The 20824-nt window shown below is 39.9% G+C and overlaps 1 protein-coding gene across 4 annotated transcripts in view; it reads right to left on the bottom strand.

The window, feature by feature from the left end:
- SPOP (speckle type BTB/POZ protein) overlaps positions 1 to 20824 on the bottom strand; it is a 67922-nt gene that overhangs the window by 37662 nt on the left and 9436 nt on the right. For 2 of the 4 annotated variants that reach the window (XM_047756662.1, XM_047756661.1), the window contains exon 2: positions 9098 to 9215. The exons of the other annotated variants lie outside the window; for them this stretch is intronic. The gene's annotated coding sequence lies outside the window, so the exon portion shown is untranslated. The remainder of the gene's footprint in view (positions 1 to 9097; positions 9216 to 20824) is intronic. 4 annotated transcript variants of the gene reach the window in all.

Here is a 20824-nt window from a genome sequence, read left to right on the forward strand (position 1 = left end):
TTCATGACAAGGTGCTACTTGGCAACGAAATTAAACTGCATTTGTACACAACAACACGGATGAACTTTACAAACGTATAGTTAGGTTCTGGAAGAAGATGTAAAAGAACATATATAGTATTATTCCACTTAATGTATATAAAATTCAAAAACAGACACGACTAAGTAAGTTATAATGGTTTGCAATGAGTCCTAGGTGGTAAAAATCACAAAGAAAAAGAAACTATCACAAATGTCAGCTTAGTGGTGTCTCTGAACAACAGCATTGGTAAAGATCTAGAAGGGACACACAGCATCATCAAGCCTCTTCTGGGTGTTGGCAACGATGTATTTCTAGGTCTGACTGATGGCTATAAAAGCACATGCTTTTTAGACTTCCCGTCATGGCTCAGCAGTAACAAACCCGACTCGTATCCATGAGGATGAGGGTTCAATCCCTGGTCTCACTCAGTGGATTAAAGACCGGCGATGCAGGGAGCTGTGGTGTAATTTGCAGACTCGGCTCAGATCCCAAGTTGCTGTGGCTGCTGGGTAGGCCGGCAGCTGCAGCTCCGATTCGACCCCTAGCCTGGGAACTTCCATGTGCCGTGGGTGTGGCCCTAAAAAGAGACCCAAAAAAAAAAAAAAGTACATATGTCTTATAATTAACCTTTAAACTACATAGTTATGTCTTCTGTATTGTTCTTGATAAAAACACATTAAAATCTGCAATAAAATAACCCAGTTAGAGTGTGTGTGTGTGTATATATATATATATATATATATATATATATATATATATATCTCCACTAATGTTTAAGGGTGAATACAGTGTCCTGCACAGAATAGACCCTTGATTTTTTTTTTTTTTCCCAAGCTAATTCAGGATGACACAGCTCAGTAATAAAGCAGGGCTACCCAAGAATGAATACCTATAGCTAGGCTTTCCTACTATAATTACTTTCTCTGAATTTAAATGCAATACCTAAGATCTGCATTTCTGGGAAATTTTTAGCACTGACACAAATGTTTAAATCTATGTATGACTATTCATCAGAAGCCATTAGTAAATACCTAAATTACCGTAAGAAATGAATGAAGAAGGCTTTTGAAAAGGCAAAGCCAGGATACAAGTAGTTTTTGGTATTACCTTTTTTAGTTTAATCACGGCCTGTGACGGACCCTCCAATGATTTTCCATCTGACTCTGAGTAAAAGCCAACGTCCTCACAAGAACTGAAAAGCCCCTGCACAATCTGGACCTCATTACCTCTCTGGCCTCGTCTCCAATTACGTTCTCCGGAGCTCACCGAGTTCCAGCCACACTGTCCTCCTCGGCTTTTGTTCCTCAGACAGAACAGGCTCACTCCCGCCTCAGGGCTCTGTACCTGCCCTTCGCTCTATCTGGATAACTCTTCCCCTAGAGAGTCTCTCGGCTGGCCCTGCTGGTCACCATCTCTGTGAGGCCCGCCCTGACACCCTTAAACATGCCATCCCCTTCCCCCACAACCACACTTCCTTTCTTTCTAAAAGGAAGGAATGCACTGTATTTTATCTGAAAGGTAAGAAGGCAGATGCTTGTCTGCTTTGTTGCTGTACTCAGACAGTGTCTGGCACACGGAAGACCAGAAAGAAAGACTTATTTAATAAATGACTGAATTCGTCTCCTCTTCTTTTGGATTTCTATCCCTGAAAGATTAGACAATAACTTTATACATCTGCAAAACAGAAAGTTTCCCGGCTGTACATCAAATTAACAAAATTTGTTTTATTAACAAGTTTCAGATTTATGCTCTTACTAGTATCGAGTCACAGGTACGACTTATAAAAAAAAGCTGGTAACGAACTAAATTGTACTTTCCCCTTACAAATGTGTGGTGCCTGGTTTAATGATGACAATGCCAGGAGGGCCTGGAGAGACAGGAACTCTCCCATGTTGCTGGCTCACATGTACACAGCCATCACCACTTTGGGAATTACTCAACATGATGGTAGCGTGATATGCTTCCTTTAATAATGCTTTTCATTTTTTAAAGTTTTTTCTCTTTTTTAATGGCCACAAGAGAAGCATATGGAAGTTCCCAGGCCAAGGACTGAATGCAAGCTGCAGCTGTGGCCATGCCGGAACCTTAAAGCACTGTGCGGGGCTAGGATGGAACCTGCGCTGCCACAGAGACAATGCCAGATCCTTAACCTGCTGCACCACAGGAGGAATGCCCTTGAAGTTTTATTTATTTATTTATCTTCAAAAAAACAAAAACAAAACAAAAAACAAAAACAAAAAACCTTTCTGGCTGTCCTGCTGCATATGGAGTTCCAGGGCCAGGGATCAGATCTGAGCTGCAGCTCCAGCAACACCCTATCCTTAACCCACTGTGTTGGGCTGGGGATCGAACCTGTATCCCTGGCTCCAGAGATGCAGCCAATTCTGTTACACCACAGCGGGAACTCCTAATTTTTTTTTTTCTTTTTTAAAATGAACCTACTTTAAAGTCAGGAAGAAGGTGTTTTAAATAACGCATTATGCAAACAAACTATATTTTCAAGAGGAAAGTTCTTATATTTTGACTCCCACAAAGACAATGAAGTCTTCTGTTAGAATCCTGATGAAATATCCCAAGAAGGTGACCACAGTTAGAAGAAAAGAGTATTTTTACTTAGGAACTAAAACTTTTTATCATATAATTTCCAGAGTGGAAGGGAAAACAAAACCCCCTGGTGTTAGTGTTCCGTGTAAGAACATACTTTTATTCTAAAGAAAGTTTTAAAATAGGAACATGTTTCTTGCAGCATAAAAGGTGGGACTGATGTGATAAAGATACACAGGCATCTGATATTCTACAGCTCTATAGTACACTGTATATTACTAAGATTTCCACTTTAAGGCCTTATCAATCGTTTTTTAAAATACCTAACACATACTTTCTTCGAAACAGTTAATATGCTCAAGAAAGGAACACTTCAGCAGGCAGACCATATTCGTAGCAGTTTTCATCTGTAACACTTCAGCATTCCAAGCACTCAAAGCTCTGAATAGGATCCACCTTTGATGGCGGGGAGGGGCAAGAAACTGAAAAATACATTCCATCTCACAATAATGACTAAAGTATAATAAAGACTCCAGAAAAAAATATATATATAAATGAAAACCATTGGTCACTGAAATGTAGGGTGCCTGAACAAAATTTACGTGTAAGGATTCTAGCCTACAGTAAAGGTTTACACTTTTAAAATGTTTAATTTGGCTAAGAAGGCTCCAAGAAACTCTTTGGTAAATATCAGCTATGTTTGGAGCATGCTGAATTTCTAAGACAATACAAGAATTACATGAACTGGATTGGAGATCACTACATACTAGTCCTACTTTTAACAGGTGGGAAGTATTCTAGAAGTTAGAAACCTATAATGGAGAAAGGGAAAAGGTTACTGATGCTTATGAAAAGTTACTGATGCTTATGAAAACCAGCTATTGGATATGAGACAATAAAAATACAAAACAGTAAATGCAAAAGTTGCCAAATTTATCAGAGTCCAAAAAGAACACATAGGAAAAGAAAATTTCAGAGCCTCTGGCCTTAGTAAAAAGAAAAGTGGGCATTTCAAATCATGGGTTTCCTCATCCCTCCCTCGCCCTCGAATGATGATTGTGAATACCTAAGTGGTGAATCAAATGGCAGAATTCAAATACGCTATTTAAGACAAAATCATATCACCAAAGCAATCACAAGGAAGGAAGAGGAGGAGAAAACCACAGAGGATACATACGAGGTGGTGGGTCATTGAAGTTTTATCAGTAATGGCCAAAAAAAACCCATAAACAATTAAAATTTCCACCAAAGGGGTTTGGGAAAACTCTGAAATATTTATACAGAGGAATACAAAATAAAGCAGCTAAGGAGTTCCCGCTGTGGCGCAAGAGGATCGGAGGTGTCTTGGGAGCACTGGGACACAGGTTCGATCCCTGGCCTGGCACAGTGGGTTAAGGGTAGAGTGTTGCCATAGCTGCGGCTTAGGTCATGTCTGAGGCTCAGATCTGATCCCTGGCCAGGGAACTCCACGTGCTGTGGGGCAGCCAAAATAAACAAATAAAATAAAAATAAAACCTCTAAAATCAGGGGCCTAGATCTGTGTATCCAGATGTATAAATCTTGAAAAATAAGAATAAATGAAAAAGATGACTACCACGGAATTCACACATTCTGCATTGGATACGCACTAAATTCATGGTAACAAGTTGTCTCTGTGGAGCAAGATGGAAACAAGAACAGAGAAAGTGAATGAAGAGGACTTCAGCTGAAGGTGTCACAATCCTCTTTTTATATGACTTTTAAAACGTTTCAAAAACAACGAATTCAGAAAGCAGATTAGAAGAGCCTTGAAAAATTGACATCAGAGCAATATTTTCAATACACAGTAGAGGAGTTCCCTGGTGGCCCAGTAGTTAAGGACTAAGCATTGACACCCCTACGGCTTGGGTTACTGCTGTGGCAGGGGTTCAATCCGCATCACCCACCTCCTGAAAACCTGTCCTCTCTCTTTCCCTAATTTTACTCACTCCCCTCTAAGACCACTCCCTCTTTTAAATCATCTCAAATTATAGTTACCTGCAAAGATTTTTTAAAACTTGAGACTTTTAGAAATTATTTAAATACTTCCTCTCCTCTTTCAAATCTGTTTTTCCTTGTTCTTGCTTTACTTTTTCCATCTCCAACCTGTGTTTTTCCTTTCATTCTCTTGCTGACCAACAGTTACTTTCGATTGCTAGCAAGCCTCTGGCGTGTTTATACTTTTTCCTTCTTAAGGAAAAGCTACTCGGAGTAAACCAAACAAAATTCTACTCCACAGCCCAAATAGGAAATAAAGGCTTGAAAAAGCTCAAGTAAAAAATACTAACCATATTTTGCTGTCTTTCATTTTGGCACTGTGGCTAGGAATAAAGTTCTAACTACAAACTAGGAGGGCAAAACCAAACTTCCTTGCACATTTTTTTTCATCCTTATGGCGTTTAAATTTATCTAGGGTCCTCTGTTTCACAAGTCACTATGGTTAAGAATTAAAAGCACCTAGAATAGGTGTGTCTAGCAGAGCCTAATGGAAACCGTAATCTCAAGATTCACAGTAGAGACAGAACCAGAGCACTCCCACGCCCCTACCCCGCCTCCTTGTCTTTTTTTTTTTTTTGCCTTTTCTAGGGCTGCTCCCGGCATATGCAGGTTCCCAGGCTAGGGGTCGAATCGGAGCTGTAGCCGCCGGCCACAGCAACGCCAGATCCAAGCCATGTCTGCGACCTACACCACAGCTCATGGCAACACCGGATCCTGAACCCACTGAGCAAGGCCAGGGATCGAACCCGCAACCTCATGGATCCTAGTCGGATTTGTTAACCACTGCGCCATGACGGGAACTCCTCCTTGTCTTTTTTAAAAGGACTTCTTTGGTAAATGCTTTACGCTATATGACCATTCCCTCACAAGCAGTATCCGGTGCCGCATAGTCTTCAAAGTACTCTGACATTCACGATCTTATTTGGGATTTTTTAACAGCTCTGCGAGTCATGTATTTTTACAAATAAGGAAACAGAAGCTCAGAGGTTACAATCTAGCATGGTCTCATGGCTGTTAAGGGTACCGAGTTCAAAACTCAAGTCTTTCAACTTCTAACCCAGCACTTTTATTCCTGTCAGATGCGATCTTTTATTCAACATGGAGGAACTGGAAAAATATCTGATAGAAGATATATCTATATACCCTATCTTTCAATTCTGATTTCGTTTTTAAGTGGGAACCCTGCTGAAAACTTAGGCTCTCTTGTTCTAACAATTCTGAGCTCCATCATTAATGAGACCTGGGCAAACTGTTGATAGGCTCATGCCTACTTTTAAGAATGGACCCTCGGAACAAATCATATGTCCCAATGCTTTTTAAATGACTTTCCATATTTTAGCACCTAATCTTCATCAATTTTTTTTTAAATAAAATGTGTACTGTTCTAACATGCCAGAGTAATTTTCTAGTCTGAGTTCACAGAAACCAGTGTCTTTTCTCCCAGGAGATCTCTCTCTCCTTTGCCCCAAGTTTACCGAATTAAAAAGTGCCATTTCTATCATTCCTTAATTATACTCATTTGAGAAGTTTCGCACGCCTACAATCCTAAATGGCACCATCTTCTAACCAGTTGCTCCAGCCCAAACCCCTGTTTTCATATCCCGACCATCAGCAAGTCCTGTCAGCTATCCTGCTTCCGAATCTATCCTACATTTATCCATTTCTCTACAGTTTTCTCCTGCCTGAAACAGTGGTAAGTGGTTTCTAACTGATCTCCCAGCTTCCTCGTGGCACAACCTATTCACCACATAGCAGCTACAATGAACTCTGATCAAGTAAATCAGACCATGTCACTCTTCTACTTAACCACATTAGAATAAAAATCAGTCCTTTACCTGACCCTGTAGGGTCCTATAAAAAGCTGGCCCTTTATCCCCAATTCATCACCTACCCCTGGCGCATATTGCTAACCTCACTCCAAAACACACTGGCCTCCTCTCTCTAAATAAGCCAAGCCTGTTTCGTCTCAGGGCCTTTGCACGGTCTTTCCCTCAGCCTGGAAGACCCTTCTCCTAGATATTCACATTGCTTGCTTCTTGTTATTTACATTTTTAGCTCACAAGTCACCTCTTTAAAAAAAAAAAAAAGTCTTTCTGAGACCACAGTCAAAATGAGTAGCCCCATCCCTACCCATCCATGAATTTGTTTTCTGTGAATTAATCCTCTACACTGTCTTCAGTTTATGTAGCCTGATCATCTTCTGAGTGTACTTATAATACTGACATTCTGGTCCAGTACATCTGAAAACCAGACCCTAGACAGGAGGGGCTCTGCTGAGATAACACCCACTTCAAAGTCAGAAGCAGCTCCTTGGCTTTTTTTTTTTTTTTTGCATCCAACAGAAACTCTATTAAACTTTGTTTTTTCCTTTGGGTGTAAACATCTTTGACGAAGCCATCCTTCATCTCTGACAGCTTTCTTACTGTTTCCAATTAGGCTTCTTTTTTTAAAAGTTATATCAAGGCCATAGACGCTGTTTTGCTTAAAGAAATTACTAGCTTTTTTGACCACTAAGCCTTATTCTGTAGTATATAATTTATTTTCTATCAATTAAAGAAACCAACTTATCATAACGGAACTGGGGAGCTGAGATTTGTTTGCTGAGATGGGAAGCTGGCTTACAGATAGAAAAATAAAAGACATAAAAGCATTTTGGGAGATAGAAATTTAAATAATATAAAAAATTGTAACAAATGCCTTCTGGGGGATAGTGAAAATCAAGAAAACTTGCCACTACTACTCAATTCTCCAAGAGTAAACGACCGAGGTGATCTGAGTAAAGTGAAGGGAATTCTTTGCTGTTAGCCTGAATATTCTTTGAGGGCAAGGGACTTGTATCCAAAGCATCCTGTCTTGTGCCTGGCACACAGAAGATGCTTCATAAACATCTAGCCAATAAAAGAATTAGCAAAAGAGTCTAGAGATGTAAAAGGACTTAATGAACATCCAGGAAAATGACTGGGTTTTTTGTTTTGTTTTGTTTTACAGCTGCACCTGTGCCATATGGAAGTTCCTGGACTAGGGGTCAAATTGGAGCTGCAGCTGATTGTGAATGCGCTAAGCAAGGCAAGGCATGAAACCTTCGTCCTCACAGAGACAACGTCGGATCATTAACCTGCTGAGCCACAATGGGAACTCCAAAATGACTGTTTTACAGAAGAGGAAACTGAACCCCCGCCCCCAACACACAGGAGGCCAGGAGCGGAGCAGAGACCAGAAGCCAGGTTATTACACTACCTCCCTATAATTATGTTGGAAAAAGCAGATGTTGGGCTCAAGAATTTTAATGTGGGAAAACAGAAGATTATGCATTGGTGAAAAATAATCAAATGGTAATTAAGGACACTGAGTTCAGTAATGATTCAAAATGCAAAAAAGACCTTGATGAGGCACTATAGTTACCCAAATGGACCCACAAAATTCTCTCCATTATCAGAGAAAAAAATATTAGAAACAAATACGAAAACACATGCAACCCTGACATCTCCCAATCTAGCTTTCCAGTCTTACCTAATGTGACGGCTCAAATTAAGTCAACTGTCAGGCTACCCAATTCCATTGCTCAGTCTCCATTCACAACAGAACTAAAGCGGCTACAGAAACTGGAGTCCTCCCTAAGGATGTGAGGTTACAAGGATAAATGTGCAACTCTATTTGTTCTGGTCTCTCTACACCCTTTTCTTCCTTCCAATTTAACCAAACTTTAACTGATTAAAACTGCACTGGTATGATTTGATTCTATCCGTAAGATGTAAAAAGGCTCCTTTACTTCCTGAAAAGCCTTTCCTTTGACACAGGGTCAGTCATCTTATCAGCCTAATCAATTTATGATCAAATAGAGTGCCCATTTTGGGAGAGGCCTATGGATTATTTAAATTACGGAAAATAAGTTTTCCTCACCTATACAACTAGTGGGGTCACCGCACAGACAGATTTTTATCCTAAGTCCAATACTCAGCCTTAAGAAATATGTGCTCCCATTGCTTTAGCCATAAAGTCAATAACCATAAAAAAAAAATTCATTGATCACGTTTCGGAGGTCCAGTCCCCTGTTGAACTACCACCCTTCACCACTACCAATTTCTCTGTTTGGCTTGAATTAAGAGAATATGCTTCTGACCTTGAAGAGCCGGAAAAGATTCAACTTACAGTTAAAAGACAAACTGCTCATATTTTCAAGAAAAAACTCTCAATATATTAAAAAAAAAAATTCCTCCTTTAAACAATTTCCCTACCATCTTCTACAGTTTACTTGGTCTTAAAATAGCAACAGCCATTTAGAAGTCACAAAGTTACTTCTCCATCTATTCACCCCTGGAGACGAGATGGAACAAAAACTCAGTAAAGACAGTTTGAAATAGCGAGAAGAGTCAGCTGGTATTCAAATCAAAAGGGGAAGCTTTGAACACTAGATGTGGATTCAATTCAAATATTAAAAACTTACAGAACTCATAAATAAATTCATTTTTAAGGAACTGGGTCTCCAAAGTTACAAAATGTGGCGAAGACTACCTACCTCTTTACCTTTATTACTAGAGGTAGTTACATTAAGGTCTGTCTTACAAAGGTCAACATTTCACTGGGTCTTCAAAAATCAATTCTTCACAATGGGAAATGGACATCAGTTAAATAAGCTGTTAGAATAAAGAACAGAACAAGTCAATATAGTCATAAGTTTTTGCTGTCCTCGGGACCTGAATTCTAGTGTAGGCTTTGTAGATACGTCCCTAAATCTTAAGTTTTCTCATATTTAAATTGGGGGCAGCTGCCTAAGGACCTCTAAGGTCCTGCCCAGAGCTAAAGTTGACCCTTTGGAAAGACAGTTCACATTATATCTGCCTCTCTTCACACATGCTTTTTAAAAACTAAAAGCAATATAACTGAAAAGTAAAGGCTACCTTCCAAACACCCAAACATCAAGGTCTGTCTTACAAAGGTCAACATTTCACTGGGTCTTCAAAAATCAATTCTTCACAATGGGAAATGGACATCAGTTAAAAACTAAAAGCAATGTAATTGAAAAGTAAAGGCTACCTTCCAAACACCCAAATCCCTCTTCCTTGTACAAAGACAACCGCCGTTTTCTTTCGTATCCTCAGAAACAAGCAAACACACACACACACACACACACACACAACCAAGAAAGGCGTGTACCAGCAAACACACACATACACACATATTCATCTACCCTGGAGGCCCACACATACCTCATCCTTTCTAAAGGTTGCATCGTACTCTGATGTGTGGCTTCCAGGTTTTTGCTATTGCAAACAACATAGCAAACAGGTGTACCTGAGCATAAGTACCAAGCGTTTGAGCATTGTTTATTTGGACAGATAATGCCACACTGCTCAACATAATGTACCAAAGAACCATAATGTACTCCCCACTGACTGACGGCTCGGTTCTCCCACACCTTTGAATAGCAGGACACACAAAGAACAGGTGAAAGTAGACTGTACCGCAGAATCTATGAATCCCAAGAAGACCTAGTTCTGTCTTAGATCAGGAGATGGATTCAAGAGTACATATGGCTAAATTTCCCCATATAGAATCTGGCCATTTTCACCCAGAGGTGGTTGTTGCTGGTACACTGAAAAATCAACTTAGTCACTGGCAAAGGATCCCTATTAATTCAGCTATTTTTGCCCAAATTAAATGGGACAGTGGATGATCTGAGTTGATGAAAGTGTTAACAGAGCACATAGGAAGCAACTCTTGGTGTACTTTACAAGTGTTTTTATTAAATAATTGGTATAATGTCTAGCATGGAGTAGATACTCAATAAGCAACTGTTAATCAAATTAATGAGCTTACTTTTTTAACTGGACATCAGTTAAATAAGCTGTTAGAATAAAGAACAGAACAAGTCAATATAGTCATAAGTTTTTGCTGTCCTTGGGACCTGAATTCTAGTGTAGGCTTTGTAGATACGTTCCTAAATCTTAAGTTTTCTCATCTTAATGATGATTTAGTAGGAGGTATCTGCAAAGAACCATGTAAACACCAGGCAACTCTAGGAGTGTATACATCAGGCAGCTCCAGGGGGGAACACATGAGTTTCTAAAAACAACATAAATATATACAAAAGTTCTCACTTTACTTTTCTACAATTCGCTATTTCAATATTTATTACATCTTCAGTTGTAGTATGCCCTCTCATGGGGAGGGGGACAACTTTGGTTTTACACTGAAATGTGGGGGAAAATTTTTAATTTTAGAACCAGGAAAACAATGTGTATCTAATGCAATATGTTTGTCTTCAGCAGAAGCTCCCTCTAATTTTATAAGAAAAGTGGGAAAACAAATTTAGGAACACCCACTATGAGATTATTCCTAACACATTCTTTCATCATCCAAGTAAACCAACCGCACCCAACACTACGTCTCTTAAGACAATAGGAAGCACTCATATGGAGTTCCCGTCGTGGCGCAGTGGTTAACAAATCTGACTAGGAACCATGAGGTTGCGGGTTCGATCCCTGGCCTTGCTCAGTGGGTTAACGATCCGGCGTTGCCGTGAGCTGTGGTGTAGGTTGCAGATGCGGCTCGGATCCCGCGTTGCTGTGGCTCTGGCGTAGGCCAGTGGCTACAGCTCCGATTGGACCCCTAGCCTGGGAATCTCCATATGCCGCAGGAGCGGCCCAAGAAATAGCAAAAAGACCAAAAAAAAAAAAAGAAAATAGGAAGCACTCATAGCAAGGCCAGACTTACATACACCTATACATAAAACTAACCAAACATAGCAAGTCCTCTGCTAAGGGCCAGAAGCATCTTTCAAAATGAGGGAAGTCTTCTCAGCCCTTGCCCTCACTACACCACTAATTATCCATGGAGCCCAACTCCAGACACTGGGCTCAGAGTAAGCAGATAATCCAAGTATCCAACAAGGCATCAACTAAGAAGGGGAGGGGCAGCTGAACTAAATGGGACACAAAATCTAACACAGGGGTTACTTGCAAGGGTCTTTCCCATGAATTATCAAGAAATTATGTGGGGAGTTTCCTGGTGGCCTGGCAGTTAAGGATTCGGCATCGTCACTGCTGTGGCTCAGGCTCAATCCCTAGCCTGGGAATTTCCACATGCTACCGGGTGCAGCCAAAAACAAAACAAAACACGTGGGAGGTCCCCAAATTTCGCCACTAATTAAAAAAAAAAAAAAAAACCCTTACCTGTACTCCCTTTAAGACTGGTTGCAGCTGAAGAAAAATTAAAGCCTTCTAGGTGCTAGCAAATCCTACCTAATGGAGTTCAAAGTCTCACCTACCAGAATGAACTCCACAGACTGGTAGATAAAAATTTTAAGTTAACAGGCTTCAATTAAAAATTATAAGCCACAGAAAAAACAAGTATTACAATTGTATAAGTAAAGAGGCGGCCTCAGATCAAGATGAAACAATTACGCCTTTCAATACAATCCACTGTTTCCAAGACACACAAGAATTTGTTTCTTGGACTTGAGATTGGTAATAAGTGGCAACAGATCAAAGAGAGAAAAATGACAACTTGAAACTAAGCCAAAAATCAAATCTAAAGACACTCAATTCAACACTGAGCTTGCACATACTGTCAGGAACAAACTAAAGCAATATTTAGCTGGGTTGCTATGTTAAATGGCAAACCACTATGACATATAGGAAAATGGCTCACGATTGGCTATAGACAGTCTGATAACCAAAGTGCATATTTATTGGCTACTGCCAGAAAAGCTTATCCAATCAGATCATCTAATGCAAACTACTTCCAAAAGTAAGTAGCAGTTTGTTTTTTCCCCCCACTGTGTACGTTTTTAACAAGCACATATGCCATATAAGCAGTAGTCAAGGCACAGTCCAGTGGAGGAAGGGAGGTGTCTTAGTTTTCTATTGCTACACGACAAATTATCAAAAACTGATGCTCAATGTCTTTAAGACTTCCACATAATATATAATTAACCCAGTCACTCCTATAAATATTTCATGTCTGTAAACTCTGACTTTCAAAGATACTGTTATCCTCAGACTTTATTTTTTTATTTATTTATTTTTTTATTTTTTGGCTGTGCCTGTGGCACGTGTAAGTTCTGGGGTCAGGGATGGAACCTGCACCACTGCAGTGACAGAACCAGCTCCTTAACCTGCAGCATACAAGAGAACTCCACCTCATTCTTTATTCTCGAATGAAACTACAAAACCTTTATTTCAATTCCTTCCATACTTGATGGAGATGAAAACATTCAAAAAGAAATTTTTAAAAAATTACTTGTAAAAATACTTTAGGTATCTATAGTGAAAAATCATTCACAACTGATTAGTGGAAAAAAAGACTGGGACAGTGTAATACGTAGACTCTTCCAATCCTTTCTTGCTGCTCTATCTTCAGGTAGTGACAACCAAATAAGAAGGATGGATAAATTTGAAACCACTCATTTTCTTATTTGTTAATTTGGTCAAAGAACTGGTAAGAAAGTTTAGAGAAATCTGTTAATATGAGATTCTGGCATTATAAAAACTTCTAAACATGTCCTGATAAAAGGATTTAAGAGCACCCACACATAGAACTCTAGAATAAACTCTGGATGCTTTTTTTTGGGGGGGGGCACTTTTTATATACAGTATAATTTATCTTTTTGTGTACAAAATTTCTGACAAAATTCTTATGTAACCACTACCAAAATCAAAATACAAAACAGTTTTTATGTGACTTTTAGGACAACCACAAGCAAGGGTTACTACAGCATTTACTTCAAAAGACAAGATTTCTGGAGTTCTTCCTGTGGCGCAGCTGGGTTACGGATCCAGCACTGTCTCTGTAGCAGCTCCCAGGTCACTGCTGATCTTTGCATATTATGTTTCCTCTATCCAGCCTGGCACAGTGGGCGCAGTTGCGGCTCGGATTCAATCTCTGGCCCAGGAACTTCCATATGCCATGGGTGCGGCCAAGGAAGGAAGGAAGAAGCGGCGGGGGGAGAAAAGGACAAGATTTCTAACAAATCAAAAGCAGACAAAAAGGAGTAAACGAGGTTTTACTGAAAAGTGAAATACTGACCCCTCTCTTTTCGCTCCTGTCTTCTAGCCAATCCAAATCACAATAATCACCCCTGTTTCATTAATGTCTATGGCTTTAGTTACCATAGACATGTCTGCCTATCTTTTCTGTACTGCAAACCAACTTCATAACGAGACATCACATGGCTATCAGGTCAGCATCTCAAACTGAGCAGGTCCAAAACGGAAATTCATCCTTCCTCCAAAAACTTGACTGTCTTCCAGTGATCCTACTATTCATCGAAGTACTCCAAGTAGAAACACAGGAGTTAGAGTCAACTTCCCACTCTCCTCACTTCCCCCACCTCCAACTCCCACCTCCCATTTGGTTAATTATCATCAGAAATACACCCCCAAACTGTCTGTTTCTCTTGATCCCCAGGACTAACAACCAGCTTAATTAGTTCAGGACATTAGAGTACTGCAATATCACCTTAACTGCAATACTTTCCTGTTTCATTTCTGCAGAGTAAGCTGGTTTTTGGCCCACAGCATCTTTGCATATTATGTTTTCTCTACCCAGAATGCCTTGCCCTCATCTTTGTAAACAGCAACTCTCATCTCTCCAAGTAAAATTAAATGCTTCCTTCCTCATCACTCTCAATGTGTAGATCTCTTGCTGTTATAATTATCTGTCTTTCCCATTAGACTGAGTCCCATGAGGGCACTTAACTGTGTTATATTCATCTTCATAAGCCTGGTGTCTAGGCAGTACCCAGCAAATAGTAACTGCTTAATAAATGTTTGAAAAAGGAATCCGTGACTAGGTCATGATCCAGATAAAATGGTCTGAAGGATTTTTACTTCCCTTTGCTAAGATTCATGCTTACCAAGTGATCTTTTGCTTAGAACACAGTAGTTACCAGCTATGTGATCTCAGGGAAGTTACTAAAAAAACCTCCCTGCACCTCAGACTTCTTACCTGTAAAACACAGAAAATAATACCTCCCTTATAAGGTTACCGTGAAGATTAAATAAGTTAAATACATGTAAAATGCTTAGAGCAGAGCCTGACACATAAGTGCTCAGTAAACATGAGCTACTATTTAATATTCTGATACTAGGAGGGGAATGGATTGAGCAAACACATATTTCTGGGTCATGGAAAAGACTGCCCGTCAATGTATCTTAATTAAAATGGCATTCTGGGAGTTTCTGTCATGGTTCAGTGGTAAGGAACCCAACTAGTATCCATGACGATGTGGGTTCAATCCCTGGCCTCACTCAGTGGGTCGGGGATCTGGCGTTGCCATGAGCTGTGGTATAAGTCGCAGACATGGCTCAGATCTGGCCTTGCTGTGGTTGTGGCTGGTAGCTGTAGCTCTGATTCAAACCCTAGCCTGGGAACTTCCATATGCCGTGGGTGCAGCCCTAAAAAGACAATAAACAAATAAATAAATAATAAAATAAAATGGCATTCTGATTTAACCCAAGGTGAGTTTGGCTAGCCACTTTTCCATGAGACCAATCAACTCTGGTGCACTGAAGAAACAAATTTACTTGCAAAACTGAGGGAAGGATCCTAAATCTTGAAGGCCCCATCAAGTAAACAGCATCCTAAGAAGACATGTCAGAAGAGCTAGTCAGTCACCTTATGACCTTGGTTCCCTCTAAAATGCAACACTGGTTAAAGGTAGTACCTTTCAACAAAAAGAATTTGATGCTAGGAGAGAGATATTTAAAGTATACCACAAATTAGCTTTGAACATGATTGTGTACTTTAAAAAGGAAGTCTGAGTTTAAAAAAGTACTAGTCAGTTCTCGCATAGCCATACTAAGGGAGGTGAAAAGTGGCAGAAATCAATCAAACGGAGAGTAAAAACAGAGAGTAAAAAAGAAATCCTTAACATTTTACTTTGGAATGTACTATGTCATTTTTCCTATAGATTTATTTTCAAAAATTGCATCTAGGCTGAATTAATAACAAAATGTTGGAGTTCCCATCGTGGCTCAGTGGTTAACGAAATCTGACTAGGAACCATGAGGTTGCAGGTTCGATCCCTGCCCTTGCTCAGTGGGTTAAGGATCCAGCGTTGCCATGAGCTGTGGTGTAGGTTGCAGACACAGCTTGGATCTGGCATTGCTGTGGCTGTGGCCAGAGGCTACAGCTCCAATTAGACCCCTAGCCTGGGAACCTCCATATGCCGCAGGAGTGGCCCTAGAAATGGCAAAAAAAAAAAACAAAAAAAAAACACCAACATGTTTTTATACAGCCTGGCTATATATTAAAGACATCAAAGGAGTGCATTCAAAATAAAAGGAAGCCAGCACGAGATAAATTCCTATGGGTAATTTACAACTGTCTATTGTTATTAACAATAATACAACCTCACAGCATCCTCTTGAGGCTTTACCTTAGCCATCAAATTCTTTCAAATGAAAATCTCTAAGTGTCACTTAAAAGGTGAAAACAAATCAGTTTCCAAAAGCGAGTCAATCTAGACCTGGGAAGACAAGAGAGAATTGTCCAACTGAGGATTTCTGTTCCCACAATATGAGGGTGTGTTACTGGGCCTAAGGAGCTGAAGCAAGTATCAGCCTAACTCAGGCCAGTTTATTTCATAAAATCAAGGTGTCCTTGAAAGGTTATGTAACAATCTCAAGTGCCAGAAAGGACTTCTGCAAGCATCATCTTAAACCCTTTGACTGTACAGAAGAAACTGAGGTCCACAAAAGTTGCAACGTGTCTGTTAAACTACATAATAAAATGAATATTTAGTTATCGGGAAGTTCATTCTTTAAATTGAGATAAAACAGACGTATAACACAGTATTAAGTGTACAACACAATGATCTTGTATATATATATATAAAATTACCACAATAAGTTTAATTAACATCACCATACAGTTACCAAAAAATTCTTTTCTTGTGATCTACTTGAAAGATCTACAGAAAGTTTCTTATTTAAATAATTCACTTATATAAATATCATATATTTCTTGTAAAAAGAGACTTTAAATGTATTCAGTTTGCTTAAATTGGGCCACATATCTGCTTTATCTTATAGTCCCCTACTGTACAACTTCAGATGTACCAAAAATAAAATGAGTCCTCTGGAACTGAACTTCTATAGATATTTACTCAAATACTACCTCTGCAGTGATTTAGTGAGACAGTCCCTGGCCATTCTATCTAAAACTGCAACACCCACCTCCACCTCAACACTCAGCATCTCTTTCTCCAGCTTTATTTTTCTCCATGGGACTTTCTACCGTGTAACATAACATATATTTTACTTATCTTGTTTACTGGCTCAATATGTACTTCTCGAGAGCAGGGATTTCTGTTTTGTTCCTTAGCTATATCCCCCGCACCTAGGACATCATCTGGCACAAGGCAGGTACTCGATGAATATCTAACTCCTCAGCAAGGCCTTCTCAGACCCCCCCAGTGAAATGTAATTTCCCCGTTACCCCCAGTAGTAATTTATTCCTTTCCTCATAACATTTACAGTAATTTGTAACTTTATTTCATTTATTTGTTGAAGCTTCTTTCCTAGAATGTAAATTCCATGAGAACAGGGATTATCTGTTTGGGTCGCCATTACGTACAGCATTCCTCATGCTGCAGTGGTACAGAGCAACTATTTAAAAACAGTTGATGAATGAATTAATAAATGACTGAGATCAAATACATTTTCTGAAAGCACATTCTGATCACAGTTATTTTTTCAATCGAAAACTTTCAAAGTCTCCCTGTCACTTACCCCAGTAAACCCTACCTGTCTGCCTTGGCAGAAGACTCTCCATGTTCTGGGCCAATCTATTCTCCTGTCTTATCTCCCATTATCCCATGTGTCTTTTTCTTCAGCTACACTACACTTGTTCACTATTCCCAGTACACACCCTTATACTATCGCTGCGCTGCCCCACTTCTACTTTTTTGCTCACGGCACGCCTTCTTCTTCTGTCTGCCTATCAAGCTTCCAGCCTTTAAAATACCTACCCTACAAACCACAGGAATTCACGCTGTGGCGCAATGGGTTAAGGATCTGGCATTGTCTCTGCAGCGTCTCGGGTCACTGCTGAAGCGCAGGCTCAATCCCTGGCCCTGAGCAGTAGGTTAAGGATCTGGTGTTGCCACCCCCCAGCCGAGACACAGCCCAGAGCTGCAGCTGGGATTGATCCCTGACTCAGGAACTTCCACATGCCACAGAAACCCAGTTCAAAGGTAACCTCCACAGAGACAGTCCTCCCATCCTGACTTTCCCAACGGAATGATCTCTTCCTTTTCTAAACACCTAAATGTATAATACTGGTTTAATCCCCCCTCATTTCACCCACCCTTCCCCCACCTTTTACCAAACTTTTTGTTTATAGTCACTCAATAGATATTTGTTGAAATGAAGTCAGTTACCACCACTAGTCCCTTCTCTGCCATAAAACATATTTATTTATTTTTGTTGTTGTTGTTGTTGTGTTGTTGTTGTTGCTATTTCTTGGGCCGCTCCTGCGGCATATGGAGGTTCCCAGGCTAGGGGTCGAATCGGAGCTGTAGCCGCCGGCCTACGCCAGAGCCACAGCAACGCGGGATCCGAGCTGCGTCTGCAACCTACACCACAGCTCACGGCAACGCTGGATCGTTAACCCACTGAGCAAGGGCAGGGACCGAACCCGCAACCTCATGGTTCCTAATCGGATTCGTTAACCACTGCGCCACGACAGGAACTTCCATAAAACATATTTAAACTGGGGGGGAGGAGTACTCTCTTTAACAAGACTCTTTCAGGACCGAAAAATGTAAAGCTGAAACAGCAGGTTCCTAGCTTTAACCTTCCCATCTATGCTTTTTATGCAGGTTTTGGAGCTCCGATTTTTAAATGTATTCAACTGCTTGGAAAAAAAAAAAAAGTTAAGCTGCATGTACTACTATGATGACATAAATTCTATAAGCTATATTAAAATGGGTTCCCCTAAGATTATGACATATTTGAAAGACTATCTGGAATCCAAATACCTTAAATTCTGCTCTTTGAAAACAATACCCATTAGGAAAATATTTCTGTCCAACAAGAAATCGGAAATGTTTTATGATCTTTTACCTATCCCACTCATTCCTACATCATGTTAAGTGATGTTAAGTAACAGTGCTAGCAATCCAGTAAAATTCTACCATGAAACACTTGTACCTCAAATAATACCTGTTTCCCTACCCACACTTTCGCATAAGGCTGTGGTTCCCAAACTGTAGTTCACAGATCCCTGGAGATCCCTTTCAATGAGCCTGCTGAGTTGAAACTAATTTCGTAATACTAAGAAAGCTTCTGCCTTTTTCATTGTGTTGACATTTGCACTGGTGGTACAAAAAAAAAAAAAAAAGAAAGAAAAGAAAAGAAAAACCGGTATAACTGTTGATGCCTTAGCATAAACCAAAGTAACAGGATCAAACTGTACTTAAGTCATGTGTGTCTTTCACCACCACGTACTAAGGATTTTTTTTAAAAGTCAATTTTGTAGTCCCATTGTGGTGCAGTGGAAATGAATCTGACTAGTATCCATGAGGAGGTGGGTTCGATCCCTGGCCTCGCTCAGTGGGTTGGGAATCTGGCATTGCTGGGAGCTGTGGTGTAGGTCGCAGACATGCCTCGGATCCCAAGTTGCTGTGGCTGTGGTGCAGGCCAGCAGCTGTAGCTCTGATTCGATCCCTACCCTGGGAACTTGCATATGCTGCAGGTGCAGCCCCGAAAAGCTAAATAAATCAATAAAGGTCAATCACTTCAGAATGTTCTTGATGAAGCAATAAAAATTATTAATTTTACTAAATCTGAACTCTTCTACAGGTCTTTTAAATATTCTGTGTGACGAACTGGGAAGGATACAAAAAGCACCTTTACAGGACACTCAAGTACAATGGTTGTCTCCAGAAAAAGCACTTGTGACCCTATTTGAGCTGTGAGCTGAACTAACTGCTTTTTTCATGGAACACTACTTTTACTTCCTTGATAGTACATTACAAAATGTATCAGTTGCAGGATCTGCTTAACTCAATGAACCAACATTTTCTAAACAACCAATAAATGATATATTAATATCATATACCAGTAAAAGATCCAAAGTACAAGAAAGACCAATGAATTTTAATGTCACAGGAACATCAATATGTTTTCAGATTCCACACTGCAACCTAACTTATAAAGAAACTGCCAATTGTCACGTGTTGGTGTAATATCAGAGACTAATAGGCACAAGTGTCTGAAAATACTCCTCTCTTTTCCAACTACATGTCCTTTGATGCTGTATTTTCTTCATATATTTCAATCAAAATAATCTATCACAGACTGAATACAGAAGCACATTCTAGCTGTCTTCTATTAAGCTGGATAGTTAAGAGATTTGCAAAAATACTAAAAAATGCCACTCTTCTCATTAATTTCTTGAAAAGTTATTTTTCATAAAAATGTATTATGTTAATATAAGATAGGTTTTTTTCGTTTGTTTGTTTGTTTGTTTTTAGGGAGTTCCCTTTATAGCTCAGCAGTTAATGAACCCGACTAGGATCCATGAGGACGCGGGTTCGATCCCCGGCCTTCCTCAGTGGGTTAAAGATCCGGCATTGCCATGAGCTGTGGTACAGATCTCTGACATGGCTCAGAGCTGGCTTTGCTGTGGCTGTGGTATAGGCTGGCAGCTATAGCTCAGTTTGGACCCCTAGCCTGGGAACCTCCATAAGCCGTGGGTGCGGCCTTAAAAAACAAAACAAAACAAAAAACAAACAAATAAAAAAAGATAGTTTTTTTAAGTAATTAGTATTTTTAAATGTTTTGTTTTAATTTCTAATTTGGTAAACATCAATGGATATATACCACACAAGGAAAAGCTCTATCATTGTTAAGAGTATAATGAGTCCTGAGACCGAAAAGTTTAAGAATCACTGGTTAAGAGAAGCTGCCTCTGATTCCAGCCACCCCCAAAACTGCTGTTTGTATCCTCAACCAGATTGGAACCTAGGGCAAATATCTGGCCCAGGGGAAATCAAGCCTTAGACTGACCAAATCAGCTATTGCTCAGGAAATCTGAATAAGCTTCATGGAAACTGAGGTCTATTTACAGTGGAACACTAGAGTCCATTAACTCTAACTGCTGAAGCTCTTGGAACTGTTCTGGTGCCAGTCCTTTCTGAAGCCTGGTCATTCAGCTTTTCCTTGGATTCACAACAGCTATTTCCTTTTGATAAATCCTTTTTTTTTTCTTTTTCTTTTTGGGGCCGCACCTGCAG

This window comes from Phacochoerus africanus, chromosome 14 (genome assembly GCF_016906955.1).
Source record: "Phacochoerus africanus isolate WHEZ1 chromosome 14, ROS_Pafr_v1, whole genome shotgun sequence".
NCBI lineage: Eukaryota > Metazoa > Chordata > Mammalia > Artiodactyla > Suidae > Phacochoerus > Phacochoerus africanus.